The following is a 16101-nucleotide window of genomic DNA, read 5'->3' as shown; positions in this document are numbered from 1 at the left end:
GTGGTCATAGTTCTACTCTTTGTTGCTCTCCAGGGCTTTTTTGTCAGAACACAGTTGGACCTCAAGAACAGTAGAAATGCTAAGTTTGTTGTCTTCATACACACATATAGGAGAGACACATTTTCACATCACAATCACAGCAGGTGACCACTCTGGTCTTTCATTCACAATACTTTTGCCCCTTTTAGTCAAAAACATTGTTCCATTCTCTCTTTACTTAGTATCAGCCTAACAGCGGCATGTGGGTAGAAATTGGCTTCAATAACCACACAAAAAACACCATAGAGATCTATGTACACCAAGGTGTGAGACAAGAAAACCAACCTTCAAGAAGAAGACTCTATCACAACAGCTGTCTTTACTGAGTCTGAAAGTGACACCAAAATGAAGACAAAAATAATAGGCTCATTTCCACCATGCCTTCCCATGTGTCCAAGGGTCCTTGGGCAAGACATTAAATCCAGTTTTTGTCCTGGTCGTTTAAGGTTGGCGCCAATATTTAGCAATGTGTGAATGTGTGTGTCTATTGGGGAATGGGACTGTGAATTTAAAGCAAGCCTCCTAGGAAGGTAGTAAAGCACTGCATAAGTAGCATATGCTGCTAACTATTTATTCAGATTTTCACCGGTAGAAGAATCTGACAGTGAGATCAATTCAAATGCACAGAATTGTGTGTTGCTGTGACACTTGGATGGGAACTTGGTGACTAAAGGCCATAGATGTTTAAAGCTAAAGCCATGTGCACCTGTACGGTTACTGTGGCTTTTTGGGTTATCCATGCCCATGGATGGTCGTAGAGAGGAGTGGCTGCATTCATAAGGAGAGTACAGGTGTGTTTGAGAGTTCCCTTTAGGCTTGTTGAAAGCAGAAGCTATGATTGTTATGCGTATGGTAAGTGTTTTGTGAAGTATTCTCTTGTAAGTTGATGTACAGATGATGCTGTTGTACGGAGCTCCTAAGCCATATTCTAATTATAGCACAATTTTGACCTTCAGTTACATAGGCCTTTGCAGCAAAAAAAATACGCAACCCTGGACGGTCAGCACAAGGAACATGCACTGATCACATGAACAGCCCCTGAACAGTCAACAGGATAGCAGGGATTAAAATCATTGAAAATCTGTATGACTCACCTACATCTTTCACAACAAATACTCTTAAGACTATCTTTTTTTCAGTTGGGTTAGGGCTCACAATGGCCTTTCCGTCCAACTCCAGCAGCATCGTAGGCCGTCAGGGACAAGTAATAACTCACTCCGCCCTTGGACAGGCGTGACGTAATAGACATTGAAATTCTCATTGTTTAGTGTACATGAATGAACCCCAAATAATCACAGTTTAATTGAAGTTCCAAAGCATTTTGAAGTTGCGGAAGTGTTGTCCAACAGACTGAAGCTGTTGGGCATGTGGAGTCCAGACAGCCAAGTTCTGGCATCTTGGATGTGTTTTTGCTCCAAGAAGATGTAAAGTTTTACAGCTTTGAAGGGGTTCATGATAAAATCTTGTAAGTTTACAGAAAGGGATTATTCAGAATTTCTGAACATCTTGCTGTGACCCGGATTCGAACCGGGGTTGCTGCGGCCACAACGCAGAGTACTAACCACTATACGATCACAGCTGAGAAGGGATGGTGGTCATAGTTCTACTCTTTGTTGCTCTCCAGGGCTTTTTTGTCAGAACACAGTTGGACCTCAAGAACAGTAGAAATGCTAAGTTTGTTGTCTTCATACACACATATAGGAGAGACACATTTTCACATCACAATCACAGCAGGTGACCACTCTGGTCTTTCATTCACAATACTTTTGCCCCTTTTAGTCAAAAACATTGTTCCATTCTCTCTTTACTTAGTATCAGCCTAACAGCGGCATGTGGGTAGAAACTGGCTTTAATCACCATACAGAAAACACCATAGAGATCTTGGTACACCAAGGTGTGAGACAAAAAAACCAACCTTCAAGAAGAAGACTCTATCATGCCGCTGTCTTTACTGAGTCTGAAAGTGACACCAAAATGAAGACAAAAACAACAGGCTCATTTCCACCATGCCTTCCCATCTGTCCAAGGGTCCTTGGGCAAGTCATTAAATCCTGTTTTTGTCCTGGTCGTTTAAGGTTGGCGCCAATATTTAGCAATGTGTGAATGTGTGTGTCTATTGGGGAATGGGACTGTGAATTTAAAGCAAGCCTTCTAGGAAGGTAGTAAAGCACTGCATAAGTAGCATATGGTGCTAACTATTTATTCAGATTTTCACCGGTAGAAGAATCTGACAGTGAGATCAATTCAAATGCACAGAATTGTGTGTTGCTGTGACACTTGGATGGGAACTTGGTGACTAAAGGCCATAGATGTTTAAAGCTAAAGCCATGTGCACCTGTACGGTTACTGTGGCTTTTTGGGTTATCCATGCCCATGGATGGTCGTAGAGAGGAGTGGCTGCATTCATAAGGAGAGTACAGGTGTGTTTGAGAGTTCCCTTTAGGCTTGTTGAAAGCAGAAGCTATGATTGTTATGCGTATGGTAAGTGTTTTGTGAAGTATTCTCTTGTAAGTTGATGTACAGATGATGCTGTTGTACGGAGCTCCTAAGCCATATTCTAATTATAGCACAATTTTGACCTTCAGTTACATAGGCCTTTGCAGCAAAAAAAATACGCAACCCTGGACGGTCAGCACAAGGAACATGCACTGATCACATGAACAGCCCCTGAACAGTCAACAGGATAGCAGGGATTAAAATCATTGAAAATCTGTATGACTCACCTACATCTTTCACAACAAATACTCTTAAGACTATCTTTTTTTCAGTTGGGTTAGGGCTCACAATGGCCTTTCCGTCCAACTCCAGCAGCATCGTAGGCCGTCAGGGACAAGTAATAACTCACTCCGCCCTTGGACAGGCGTGACGTAATAGACATTGAAATTCTCATTGTTTAGTGTACATGAATGAACCCCAAATAATCACAGTTTAATTGAAGTTCCAAAGCATTTTGAAGTTGCGGAAGTGTTGTCCAACAGACTGAAGCTGTTGGGCATGTGGAGTCCAGACAGCCAAGTTCTGGCATCTTGGATGTGTTTTTGCTCCAAGAAGATGTAAAGTTTTACAGCTTTGAAGGGTTCATGATAAAATCTTGTAAGTTTACAGAAAGGGATTATTCAGAATTTCTGAACATCTTGCTGTGACCCGGATTCGAACCGGGGTTGCTGCGGCCACAACGCAGAGTACTAACCACTATACGATCACAGCTGAGAAGGGATGGTGGTCATAGTTCTACTCTTTGTTGCTCTCCAGGGCTTTTTTGTCAGAACACAGTTGGACCTCAAGAACAGTAGAAATGCTAAGTTTGTTGTCTTCATACACACATATAGGAGAGACACATTTTCACATCACAATCACAGCAGGTGACCACTCTGGTCTTTCATTCACAATACTTTTGTCCCTTTTAGTCAAAAACATTGTTCCATTCTCTCTTTACTTAGTATCAGCCTAACAGCGGCATGTGGGTAGAAACTTGGCTTTAATCACCATACAGAAAACACCATAGAGATCTTGGTACACCAAGGTGTGAGACAAAAAAACCAACCTTCAAGAAGAAGACTCTATCATGCCGCTGTCTTTACTGAGTCTGAAAGTGTCACCAAAATAAAGACAAAAACAACAGGCTCATTTCCACCATGCCTTCCCATGTGTCCAAGGGTCCTTGGGCAAGTCATTAAATCCTGTTTTTGTCCTGGTCGTTTAAGGTTGGCGCCAATATTTAGCAATGTGTGAATGTGTGTGTCTATTGGGGAATGGGACTGTGAATTTAAAGCAAGCCTTCTATGAAGGTAGTAAAGCACTGCATAAGTAGCATATGGTGCTAACTATTTATTCAGATTTTCACCGGTAGAAGAATCTGACAGTGAGATCAATTCAAATGCACAGAATTGTGTGTTGCTGTGACACTTGGATGGGAACTTGGTGACTAAAGGCCATAGATGTTTAAAGCTAAAGCCATGTGCACCTGTACGGTTACTGTGGCTTTTTGGGTTATCCATGCCCATGGATGGTCGTAGAGAGGAGTGGCTGCATTCATAAGGAGAGTACAGGTGTGTTTGAGAGTTCCCTTTAGGCTTGTTGAAAGCAGAAGCTAGGATTGTTATGCGTATGGTAAGTGTTTTGTGAAGTATTCTCTTGTAAGTTGATGTACAGATGATGCTGTTGTACGGAGCTCCTAAGCCATATTCTAATTATAGCACAATTTTGACCTTCAGTTACATAGGCCTTTGCAGCAAAAAAAATACGCAACCCTGGACGGTCAGCACAAGGAACATGCACTGATCACATGAACAGCCCCTGAACAGTCAACATGATAGCAGGGATTAAAATCATTGAAAATCTGTATGACTCACCTACATCTTTCACAACAAATACTCTTAAGACTATCTTTTTTTCAGTTGGGTTAGGGCTCACAATGGCCTTTCCGTCCAACTCCAGCAGCATCGTAGGCCGTCAGGGACAAGTAATAACTCACTCCGCCCTTGGACAGGCGTGACGTAATAGACATAAGAAATTCTCATTGTTTAGTGTACATGAATGAACCCCAAATAATCACAGTTTAATTGAAGTTCCAAAGCATTTTGAAGTTGCGGAAGTGTTGTCCAACAGACTGAAGCTGTTGGGCATGTGGAGTCCAGACAGCCAAGTTCTGGCATCTTGGATGTGTTTTTGCTCCAAGAAGATGTAAAGTTTTACAGCTTTGAAGGGGTTCATGATAAAATCTTGTAAGTTTACAGAAAGGGATTATTCAGAATTTCTGAACATCTTGCTGTGACCCGGATTCGAACCGGGGTTGCTGCGGCCACAACGCAGAGTACTAACCACTATACGATCACAGCTGAGAAGGGATGGTGGTCATAGTTCTACTCTTTGTTGCTCTCCAGGGCTTTTTTGTCAGAACACAGTTGGACCTCAAGAACAGTAGAAATGCTAAGTTTGTTGTCTTCATACACACATATAGGAGAGACACATTTTCACATCACAATCACAGCAGGTGACCACTCTGGTCTTTCATTCACAATACTTTTGTCCCTTTTAGTCAAAAACATTGTTCCATTCTCTCTTTACTTAGTATCAGCCTAACAGCGGCATGTGGGTAGAAATTGGCTTCAATAACCACACAAAAAACACCATAGAGATCTATGTACACCAAGGTGTGAGACAAGAAAACCAACCTTCAAGAAGAAGACTCTATCACAACAGCTGTCTTTACTGAGTCTGAAAGTGACACCAAAATGAAGACAAAAATAATAGGCTCATTTCCACCATGCTTTCCCATGTGTCCAAGGGTCCTTGGGCAAGACATTAAATCCAGTTTTTGTCCTGGTCGTTTAAGGTTGGCGCCAATATTTAGCAATGTGTGAATGTGTGTGTCTATTGGGGAATGGGACTGTGAATTTAAAGCAAGCCTCCTAGGAAGGTAGTAAAGCACTGCATAAGTAGCATATGGTGCTAACTATTTATTCAGATTTTCACCGGTAGAAGAATCTGACAGTGAGATCAATTCAAATGCACAGAATTGTGTGTTGCTGTGACACTTGGATGGGAACTTGGTGACTAAAGGCCATAGATGTTTAAAGCTAAAGCCATGTGCACCTGTACGGTTACTGTGGCTTTTTGGGTTATCCATGCCCATGGATGGTCGTAGAGAGGAGTGGCTGCATTCATAAGGAGAGTACAGGTGTGTTTGAGAGTTCCCTTTAGGCTTGTTGAAAGCAGAAGCTAGGATTGTTATGCGTATGGTAAGTGTTTTGTGAAGTATTCTCTTGTAAGTTGATGTACAGATGATGCTGTTGTACGGAGCTCCTAAGCCATATTCTAATTATAGCACAATTTTGACCTTCAGTTACATAGGCCTTTGCAGCAAAAAAAATACGCAACCCTGGACGGTCAGCACAAGGAACATGCACTGATCACATGAACAGCCCCTGAACAGTCAACATGATAGCAGGGATTAAAATCATTGAAAATCTGTATGACTCACCTACATCTTTCACAACAAATACTCTTAAGACTATCTTTTTTTCAGTTGGGTTAGGGCTCACAATGGCCTTTCCGTCCAACTCCAGCAGCATCGTAGGCCGTCAGGGACAAGTAATAACTCACTCCGCCCTTGGACAGGCGTGACGTAATAGACATTGAAATTCTCATTGTTTAGTGTACATGAATGAACCCCAAATAATCACAGTTTAATTGAAGTTCCAAAGCATTTTGAAGTTGCGGAAGTGTTGTCCAACAGACTGAAGCTGTTGGGCATGTGGAGTCCAGACAGCCAAGTTCTGGCATCTTGGATGTGTTTTTGCTCCAAGAAGATGTAAAGTTTTACAGCTTTGAAGGGGTTCATGATAAAATCTTGTAAGTTTACAGAAAGGGATTATTCAGAATTTCTGAACATCTTGCTGTGACCCGGATTCGAACCGGGGTTGCTGCGGCCACAACGCAGAGTACTAACCACTATACGATCACAGCTGAGAAGGGATGGTGGTCATAGTTCTACTCTTTGTTGCTCTCCAGGGCTTTTTTGTCAGAACACAGTTGGACCTCAAGAACAGTAGAAATGCTAAGTTTGTTGTCTTCATACACACATATAGGAGAGACACATTTTCACATCACAATCACAGCAGGTGACCACTCTGGTCTTTCATTCACAATACTTTTGTCCCTTTTAGTCAAAAACATTGTTCCATTCTCTCTTTACTTAGTATCAGCCTAACAGCGGCATGTGGGTAGAAACTGGCTTCAATAACCACACAGAAAACACCATAGAGATCTATGTACACCAAGGTGTGAGACAAGAAAACCAACCTTCAAGAAGAAGACTCTATCACAACAGCTGTCTTTACTGAGTCTGAAAGTGACACCAAAATGAAGACAAAAATAATAGGCTCATTTCCACCATGCCTTCCCATGTGTCCAAGGGTCCTTGGGCAAGACATTAAATCCTGTTTTTGTCCTGGTCGTTTAAGGTTGGCGCCAATATTTAGCAATGTGTGAATGTGTGTGTCTATTGGGGAATGGGACTGTGAATTTAAAGCAAGCCTCCTAGGAAGGTAGTAAAGCACTGCATAAGTAGCATATGCTGCTAACTATTTATTCAGATTTTCACCGGTAGAAGAATCTGACAGTGAGATCAATTCAAATGCACAGAATTGTGTGTTGCTGTGACACTTGGATGGGAACTTGGTGACTAAAGGCCATAGATGTTTAAAGCTAAAGCCATGTGCACCTGTACGGTTGCTGTGGCTTTTTGGGTTATCCATGCCCATGGATGGTCGTAGAGAGGAGTGGCTGCATTCATAAGGAGAGTACAGGTGTGTTTGAGAGTTCCCTTTAGGCTTGTTGAAAGCAGAAGCTATGATTGTTATGCGTATGGTAAGTGTTTTGTGAAGTATTCTCTTGTAAGTTGATGTACAGATGATGCTGTTGTACGGAGCTCCTAAGCCATATTCTAATTATAGCACAATTTTGACCTTCAGTTACATAGGCCTTTGCAGCAAAAAAAATACGCAACCCTGGACGGTCAGCACAAGGAACATGCACTGATCACATGAACAGCCCCTGAACAGTCAACATGATAGCAGGGATTAAAATCATTGAAAATCTGTATGACTCACCTACATCTTTCACAACAAATACTCTTAAGACTATCTTTTTTTCAGTTGGGTTAGGGCTCACAATGGCCTTTCCGTCCAACTCCAGCAGCATCGTAGGCCGTCAGGGACAAGTAATAACTCACTCCGCCCTTGGACAGGCGTGACGTAATAGACATTGAAATTCTCATTGTTTAGTGTACATGAATGAACCCCAAATAATCACAGTTTAATTGAAGTTCCAAAGCATTTTGAAGTTGCGGAAGTGTTGTCCAACAGACTGAAGCTGTTGGGCATGTGGAGTCCAGACAGCCAAGTTCTGGCATCTTGGATGTGTTTTTGCTCCAAGAAGATGTAAAGTTTTACAGCTTTGAAGGGGTTCATGATAAAATCTTGTAAGTTTACAGAAAGGGATTATTCAGAATTTCTGAACATCTTGCTGTGACCCGGATTCGAACCGGGGTTGCTGCAGCCACAACGCAGAGTACTAACCACTATACGATCACAGCTGAGAAGGGATGGTGGTCATAGTTCTACTCTTTGTTGCTCTCCAGGGCTTTTTTGTCAGAACACAGTTGGACCTCAAGAACAGTAGAAATGCTAAGTTTGTTGTCTTCATACACACATATAGGAGAGACACATTTTCACATCACAATCACAGCAGGTGACCACTCTGGTCTTTCATTCACAATACTTTTGCCCCTTTTAGTCAAAAACATTGTTCCATTCTCTCTTTACTTAGTATCAGCCTAACAGCGGCATGTGGGTAGAAACTGGCTTCAATAACCACACAGAAAACACCATAGAGATCTATGTACACCAAGGTGTGAGACAAGAAAACCAACCTTCAAGAAGAAGACTCTATCACAACAGCTGTCTTTACTGAGTCTGAAAGTGACACCAAAATGAAGACAAAAATAATAGGCTCATTTCCACCATGCCTTCCCATGTGTCCAAGGGTCCTTGGGCAAGACATTAAATCCTGTTTTTGTCCTGGTCGTTTAAGGTTGGCGCCAATATTTAGCAATGTGTGAATGTGTGTGTCTATTGGGGAATGGGACTGTGAATTTAAAGCAAGCCTCCTAGGAAGGTAGTAAAGCACTGCATAAGTAGCATATGCTGCTAACTATTTATTCAGATTTTCACCGGTAGAAGAATCTGACAGTGAGATCAATTCAAATGCACAGAATTGTGTGTTGCTGTGACACTTGGATGGGAACTTGGTGACTAAAGGCCATAGATGTTTAAAGCTAAAGCCATGTGCACCTGTACGGTTGCTGTGGCTTTTGGGTTATCCATGCCCATGGATGGTCGTAGAGAGGAGTGGCTGCATTCATAAGGAGAGTACAGGTGTGTTTGAGAGTTCCCTTTAGGCTTGTTGAAAGCAGAAGCTATGATTGTTATGCGTATGGTAAGTGTTTTGTGAAGTATTCTCTTGTAAGTTGATGTACAGATGATGCTGTTGTACGGAGCTCCTAAGCCATATTCTAATTATAGCACAATTTTGACCTTCAGTTACATAGGCCTTTGCAGCAAAAAAAATACGCAACCCTGGACGGTCAGCACAAGGAACATGCACTGATCACATGAACAGCCCCTGAACAGTCAACATGATAGCAGGGATTAAAATCATTGAAAATCTGTATGACTCACCCACATCTTTCACAACAAATACTCTTAAGACTATCTTTTTTTCAGTTGGGTTAGGGCTCACAATGGCCTTTCCGTCCAACTCCAGCAGCATCGTAGGCCGTCAGGGACAAGTAATAACTCACTCCGCCCTTGGACAGGCGTGACGTAATAGACATTGAAATTCTCATTGTTTAGTGTACATGAATGAACCCCAAATAATCACAGTTTAATTGAAGTTCCAAAGCATTTTGAAGTTGCGGAAGTGTTGTCCAACAGACTGAAGCTGTTGGGCATGTGGAGTCCAGACAGCCAAGTTCTGGCATCTTGGATGTGTTTTTGCTCCAAGAAGATGTAAAGTTTTACAGCTTTGAAGGGGTTCATGATAAAATCTTGTAAGTTTACAGAAAGGGATTATTCAGAATTTCTGAACATCTTGCTGTGACCCGGATTCGAACCGGGGTTGCTGCGGCCACAACGCAGAGTACTAACCACTATACGATCACAGCTGAGAAGGGATGGTGGTCATAGTTCTACTCTTTGTTGCTCTCCAGGGCTTTTTTGTCAGAACACAGTTGGACCTCAAGAACAGTAGAAATGCTAAGTTTGTTGTCTTCATACACACATATAAGAGAGACACATTTTCACATCACAATCACAGCAGGTGACCACTCTGGTCTTTCATTCACAATACTTTTGCCCCTTTTAGTCAAAAACATTGTTCCATTCTCTCTTTACTTAGTATCAGCCTAACAGCGGCATGTGGGTAGAAATTGGCTTCAATAACCACACAGAAAACACCATAGAGATCTATGTACACCAAGGTGTGAGACAAGAAAACCAACCTTCAAGAAGAAGACTCTATCATTGCCGCTGTCTTTACTGAGTCTGAAAGTGACACCAAAATGAAGACAAAAATAATAGGCTCATTTCCACCATGCCTTCCCATGTGTCCAAGGGTCCTTGGGCAAGACATTAAATCCAGTTTTTGTCCTGGTCGTTTAAGGTTGGCGCCAATATTTAGCAATGTGTGAATGTGTGTGTCTATTGGGGAATGGGACTGTGAATTTAAAGCAAGCCTCCTAGGAAGGTAGTAAAGCACTGCATAAGTAGCATATGCTGCTAACTATTTATTCAGATTTTCACCGGTAGAAGAATCTGACAGTGAGATCAATTCAAATGCACAGAATTGTGTGTTGCTGTGACACTTGGATGGGAACTTGGTGACTAAAGGCCATAGATGTTTAAAGCTAAAGCCATGTGCACCTGTACGGTTACTGTGGCTTTTTGGGTTATCCATGCCCATGGATGGTCGTAGAGAGGAGTGGCTGCATTCATAAGGAGAGTACAGGTGTGTTTGAGAGTTCCCTTTAGGCTTGTTGAAAGCAGAAGCTATGATTGTTATGCGTATGGTAAGTGTTTTGTGAAGTATTCTCTTGTAAGTTGATGTACAGATGATGCTGTTGTACGGAGCTCCTAAGCCATATTCTAATTATAGCACAATTTTGACCTTCAGTTACATAGGCCTTTGCAGCAAAAAAAATACGCAACCCTGGACGGTCAGCACAAGGAACATGCACTGATCACATGAACAGCCCCTGAACAGTCAACAGGATAGCAGGGATTAAAATCATTGAAAATCTGTAGGACTCACCTACATCTTTCACAACAAATACTCTTAAGACTATCTTTTTTTCAGTTGGGTTAGTATGGAATTACGTTTCTGCCAATAAGTGAAAGGGCGTAAAGACAACTAAGCGGGCGTATTTAGGAACTGAGTGAGTGAACCTTAAAACCGCGCAGGCGCAATTCTAACTGAGAAGTGATCTTGCGCGGTCAATTCCTTTTTGCGCGCTCATGTGGATTTACGCTCAGTGTTAAGGGGGCGTTTTTGTCACTTTTGGGGCAGGAACCTTTCTGGTTGATCTGATTGGCTGAAATTCGCATGGCTTATCGGCGAGGCAGAGGGGCGGGACCTTCATTTTTCAGTGCGGGGGGGGGGGGGGGGGGTTTAACAGGCGGCTCTTGAGCTGCATGCAGCTCTCTGCCTTTTATCATATTTTCTATATTCACTACTTTCACAACCATAAGGTGAAAGTCTTACATTTTCTCCAAAATTTACAGAGCGGCCCTAATGTGTTATTGTGTGACTTCAGCAAAGAGGATCGAGGAGAGAACAGCAGAACAGCATGATGACGGTACGGAGAGAGGAGAGGACGTGAAAGAAGACCCCCCCCCCCATAGTACAAAGGAGCAGATATGAGCATAATGCAGAACTACTTCGTTTTGGAAACCCTGGAAATGCAAAGAGACACGATTATGAGGCATAGTTTAAACTGCAAGCTATCAGCTACGCGGAGGAACACGGGAATAGAGCAGCTGTGGTTCGGTTAAATTAGATCTTCACAGATTCTGACTTCCTGCTTCAATAACTCTTCTGATCAACGTTCAAATGTGTCAGCAAGTATGTCACTCATTTTGTATTAACACAGAGAGTGAACTACAAAAGCATTTTTAAAGAAAAAAGTTTGTTTTTATTGCCTTTTAATCAGAATTGTTCGTTTCAAGCTGTGAATGCAAACAGAGCAGCGAGCCGGCTGCCAAGGGACCGTCAACAAAGTGCAACCTCTGTGAAACAGCATTCTGTAAAAATCAGTGAACTTTTAAAAAGCGAATAAATGTCTATATTTATATGGACTGGTAATGAAGACTCGTCAGCATAGTCATGCTACATTATTATTTATTATACTAAATTTTGTTAGAAAGTCAACCTCTATTTTATTTCTTATAGTTCTTAAAATTTAATAGAGATATGAATCATAACATAAATACTCAATAGCTCTGAAGATACTAAAACTTCTGTCACCAAACCTCCTGTACTGACTAATCATGACCTTATTTTCCTACTAAAATAAAGATTATGCAAAAAAATTTTTTGGCACCTTCAGAGCTATTCAGGGTTTTTGACCAAATCTGATCCATTTGTAAATATGAAAAATTCCTATAAATAAATAAAGTGAACTATTGACATTCTTTATTTTAGTATGACAATAAGGTCATGTCAAGTTACTGATAACTTTAGTCATGATTCATATCTATTAAAATTTGAAAAAGTATATGAAACAAGGTAAAATAAAGATGGACTTTCCTACAAAATATGCATTGTAACAAGAATATGCTTTATAATAGTTTTATGATTTTTTTGTAAGATTATTGATTTTTACACAGTGGTGTTTCACAGAGGTTGCACTTAGTTGACGGTCCCTTGGCAGCCGGCTGCTGCATGTCTGCATTCACAGCTTAAAGCGAACAATTTTGATTAAAAGGCAAAAAAACGATCTTTTTTCTTCAGAAATGCATTTGTGGTTCACTCTCTGTGTTGATACAAAAGGATTTAGATACTTGCTGACATATTTGAACGTTGATCAGAAGAGTTATTGGAAGAAGCAAGAAGTCCGAACCTTGAAGATCTTTCTAACTTATCGAACCTCAGCTGCCAGAGAATTTAAAATAATGAATCTATGGTTCGGAAGTGAGGACGCTGGAAAACCAACTCTGACAAGACAAGAAGACGCAGCAGCTGCTGAGTTTCCGCGGATAAGAAAAGGCCTGCGTTGGAAGATCGACTCGAGGCTCAGCGCTGCTATCAGCAGATGACCGTGAAAAGCTGTCCATCCTCCCCCCTTACCGGGACGCAGCGCCGGCGAATTACTTTGGGACTGCAGGACTTAAACTTGGCCTGACGCGTCTGGTTTCACTGTTCTTAGGAGCCGCATAGCAAAGAGATGGACTCTGATGAGGAAAGGGAAGCCGGTATGTCTGATAGAGATGTAGTCCAGCTGTTCCAGATGCAGAAGATGAGGACTTTGATGGATTAGAAATGCTGATTGATGACTGAAAAAATAGATCACAACCAACTCAGTTTTGCGCTCGCTGCCTTTTTCAAACACACACCAGCATGCATGTTTCACCGGTATGTGTGTTAACGTTAAATACAGAAAAACACTCAAAACTGAAACGGCGCTGTTGTAATGAGAGGAGGGGGTTATGGCACATAACATGGCTTTAATTGTGTGTTTGTCTGGCAGGTCAGTGTGTGTTGTGACTCATTAAATATCACAGTTAGAAATGTCAGCTCTTTGTGTCAAACTTGTTTGTCCCCCCCTGTTAGAGGCAATCATAGAAAAAAAAAACGTGGATGTAACGTGGATTAAAACATTAACCAACGACCCAAAACTAAGGTAAGAAAGTGCAGCGGGTTTTTTTGTGGTGTAAGTTTTTCTCATGTGAAATCCACTGCATTTGTTACAGTTTTAATGCTTTTAATCCACGTTACAGCCGCCGTTCCTTTTCTATTAAAGCCCCAAAATGAAAGTCCCGCCCCGCTGCTTGGCATGCAAATTTCAGCCAATCAGATCAACCAGAAATGTTCCTGCCCCCAAGTGACAAAAACGCCCCCTTAACACTGAGCGTAAATCCAGGTGAGGGCGCAAAAGAGAACTGACCGAGCAGGATTACTGCTCAGTTAGGATTTCAGCCGTTCAGTTGTAAAATACGGGGTCGCTTGGTTAGAATTGCGCCATCACAGTTTTAAGGTTCACTCACTCAGTTTCTAAATACGCCCGCTTAGTTGTCTTTACGCCCTTTCAATTTTTGGCATTTATGTAATTCGATAGTTAGGGCTCACAATGGCCTTTCCGTCCAACTCCAGCAGCATCGTAGGCCGTCAGGGACAAGTAATAACTCACTCCGCCCTTGGACAGGCGTGACGTAATAGACATTGAAATTCTCATTGTTTAGTGTACATGAATGAACCCCAAATAATCACAGTTTAATTGAAGTTCCAAAGCATTTTGAAGTTGCGGAAGTGTTGTCCAACAGACTGAAGCTGTTGGGCATGTGGAGTCCAGACAGCCAAGTTCTGGCATCTTGGATGTGTTTTTGCTCCAAGAAGATGTAAAGTTTTACAGCTTTGAAGGGGTTCATGATAAAATCTTGTAAGTTTACAGAAAGGGATTATTCAGAATTTCTGAACATCTTGCTGTGACCCGGATTCGAACCGGGGTTGCTGCGGCCACAACGCAGAGTACTAACCACTATACGATCACAGCTGAGAAGGGATGGTGGTCATAGTTCTACTCTTTGTTGCTCTCCAGGGCTTTTTTGTCAGAACACAGTTGGACCTCAAGAACAGTAGAAATGCTAAGTTTGTTGTCTTCATACACACATATAGGAGAGACACATTTTCACATCACAATCACAGCAGGTGACCACTCTGGTCTTTCATTCACAATACTTTTGTCCCTTTTAGTCAAAAACATTGTTCCATTCTCTCTTTACTTAGTATCAGCCTAACAGCGGCATGTGGGTAGAAACTGGCTTTAATCACCATACAGAAAACACCATAGAGATCTTGGTACACCAAGGTGTGAGACAAAAAAACCAACCTTCAAGAAGGAGACTCTATCATTGCCGATGTTTTTACTGAGTCTGAAAGTGACACCAAAATGAAGACAAAAACAACAGGCTCATTTCCACCATGCCTTCCCATCTGTCCAAGGGTCCTTGGGCAAGTCATTAAATCCTGTTTTTGTCCTGGTCGTTTAAGGTTGGCGCCAATATTTAGCAATGTGTCAATGTGTGTGTCTATTGGGGAATGGGACTGTGAATTTAAAGCAAGCCTTCTATGAAGGTAGTAAAGCACTGCATAAGTAGCATATGGTGCTAACTATTTATTCAGATTTTCACCGGTAGAAGAATCTGACAGTGAGATCAATTCAAATGCACAGAATTGTGTGTTCCTGTGACACTTGGATGGGAACTTGGTGACTGAAGGCCATAGATGTTTAAAGCTAAAGCCATGTGCACCTGTACGGTTGCTGTGGCTTTTTGGGTTATCATGCCCATGGATGGTCGTAGAGAGGAGTGGCTGCATTCATAAGGAGAGTACCGGTGTGTTTGAGAGTTCCCTTTAGGCTTGTTGAAAGCAGAAGCTATGATTGTTGTGCGTATGGTAAGTGTTTTGTGAGGTATTCTCTTGTAAGTTGATGTACAGATGATGCTGTTGTACGGAGCTCCTAAGCCATATTCTAATTAAAGCACAATTTAGACCTTCAGTTACATAGGCCTTGTCAGGAAAAAAAATACGCAACCCTGGACGGTCAGCACAAGGAACATGCACTGATCACATGAACAGCCCCTGAACAGTCAACAGGATAGCAGGGATTAAAACCATTGAAAATCTGTATGACTTACCTACATCTTTCTCAACAAATACTCTTAAGACTATCTTTTTTTCAGTTGGGTTACGGCTCACAATGGCCTTTCCGTCCAACTCCAGCAGCATCGTGGGCCGTCAGGGACGAGTAATAACTCACTCCGCCCTTGGACAGGCGTGACGTAATAGACATTGAAAATCTCATTGTTTAGTGTACATGAATGAACCCCAAATAATCACAGTTTAATTGAAGTTCCAAAGCATTTTGAAGTTGCGGAAGTGTTGTCCAACAGACTGAAGCTGTTGGGCATGTGGAGTCCAGACAGCCAAGTTCTGGCATCTTGGATGTGTTTTTGCTCCAAGAAGATGTAAAGTTTTACAGCTTTGAAGGGGTTCATGATAAAATCTTGTAAGTTTACAGAAAGGGATTATTCAGAATTTCTGAACATCTTGCTGTGACCCGGATTCGAACCGGGGTTGCTGCGGCCACAACGCAGAGTACTAACCACTATACGATCACAGCTGAGAAGGGATGGTGGTCATAGTTCTACTCTTTGTTGCTCTCCAGGGCTTTTTTGTCAGAACACAGTTGGACCTCAAGAACAGTAGAAATGCTAAGTTTGTTGT

The 16101-nt window shown here is 41.9% G+C and overlaps 7 non-coding genes across 7 annotated transcripts; all 7 read right to left on the bottom strand.

The window, feature by feature from the left end:
• Positions 1–1546: 1546 nt before the first annotated feature.
• On the bottom strand, positions 1547–1618 carry trnah-gug. Its single transcript has one exon. It is a non-coding gene; the product is annotated as a tRNA-His (tRNA).
• Positions 1619–3174: 1556 nt separating this feature from the next.
• Positions 3175–3246, bottom strand: trnah-gug. The gene has a single exon. It is a non-coding gene; the product is annotated as a tRNA-His (tRNA).
• A 1559-nt stretch (positions 3247–4805) lies between these two features.
• On the bottom strand, positions 4806–4877 carry trnah-gug. Its single transcript has one exon. It is a non-coding gene; the product is annotated as a tRNA-His (tRNA).
• A 1558-nt stretch (positions 4878–6435) lies between these two features.
• On the bottom strand, positions 6436–6507 carry trnah-gug. The gene has a single exon. It is a non-coding gene; the product is annotated as a tRNA-His (tRNA).
• A 3187-nt stretch (positions 6508–9694) lies between these two features.
• On the bottom strand, positions 9695–9766 carry trnah-gug. The gene has a single exon. It is a non-coding gene; the product is annotated as a tRNA-His (tRNA).
• Positions 9767–14296: 4530 nt separating this feature from the next.
• On the bottom strand, positions 14297–14368 carry trnah-gug. Its single transcript has one exon. It is a non-coding gene; the product is annotated as a tRNA-His (tRNA).
• A 1557-nt stretch (positions 14369–15925) lies between these two features.
• Positions 15926–15997, bottom strand: trnah-gug. Its single transcript has one exon. It is a non-coding gene; the product is annotated as a tRNA-His (tRNA).
• Between the last annotated feature and the right edge of the window lie 104 nt (positions 15998–16101).

Source organism: Oryzias latipes, chromosome 2 (genome assembly GCF_002234675.1).
Source record: "Oryzias latipes chromosome 2, ASM223467v1".
NCBI classification, from domain to species: Eukaryota; Metazoa; Chordata; class Actinopteri; order Beloniformes; family Adrianichthyidae; genus Oryzias; species Oryzias latipes.
This window is presented reverse-complemented; position numbering and strand designations above follow the sequence as displayed.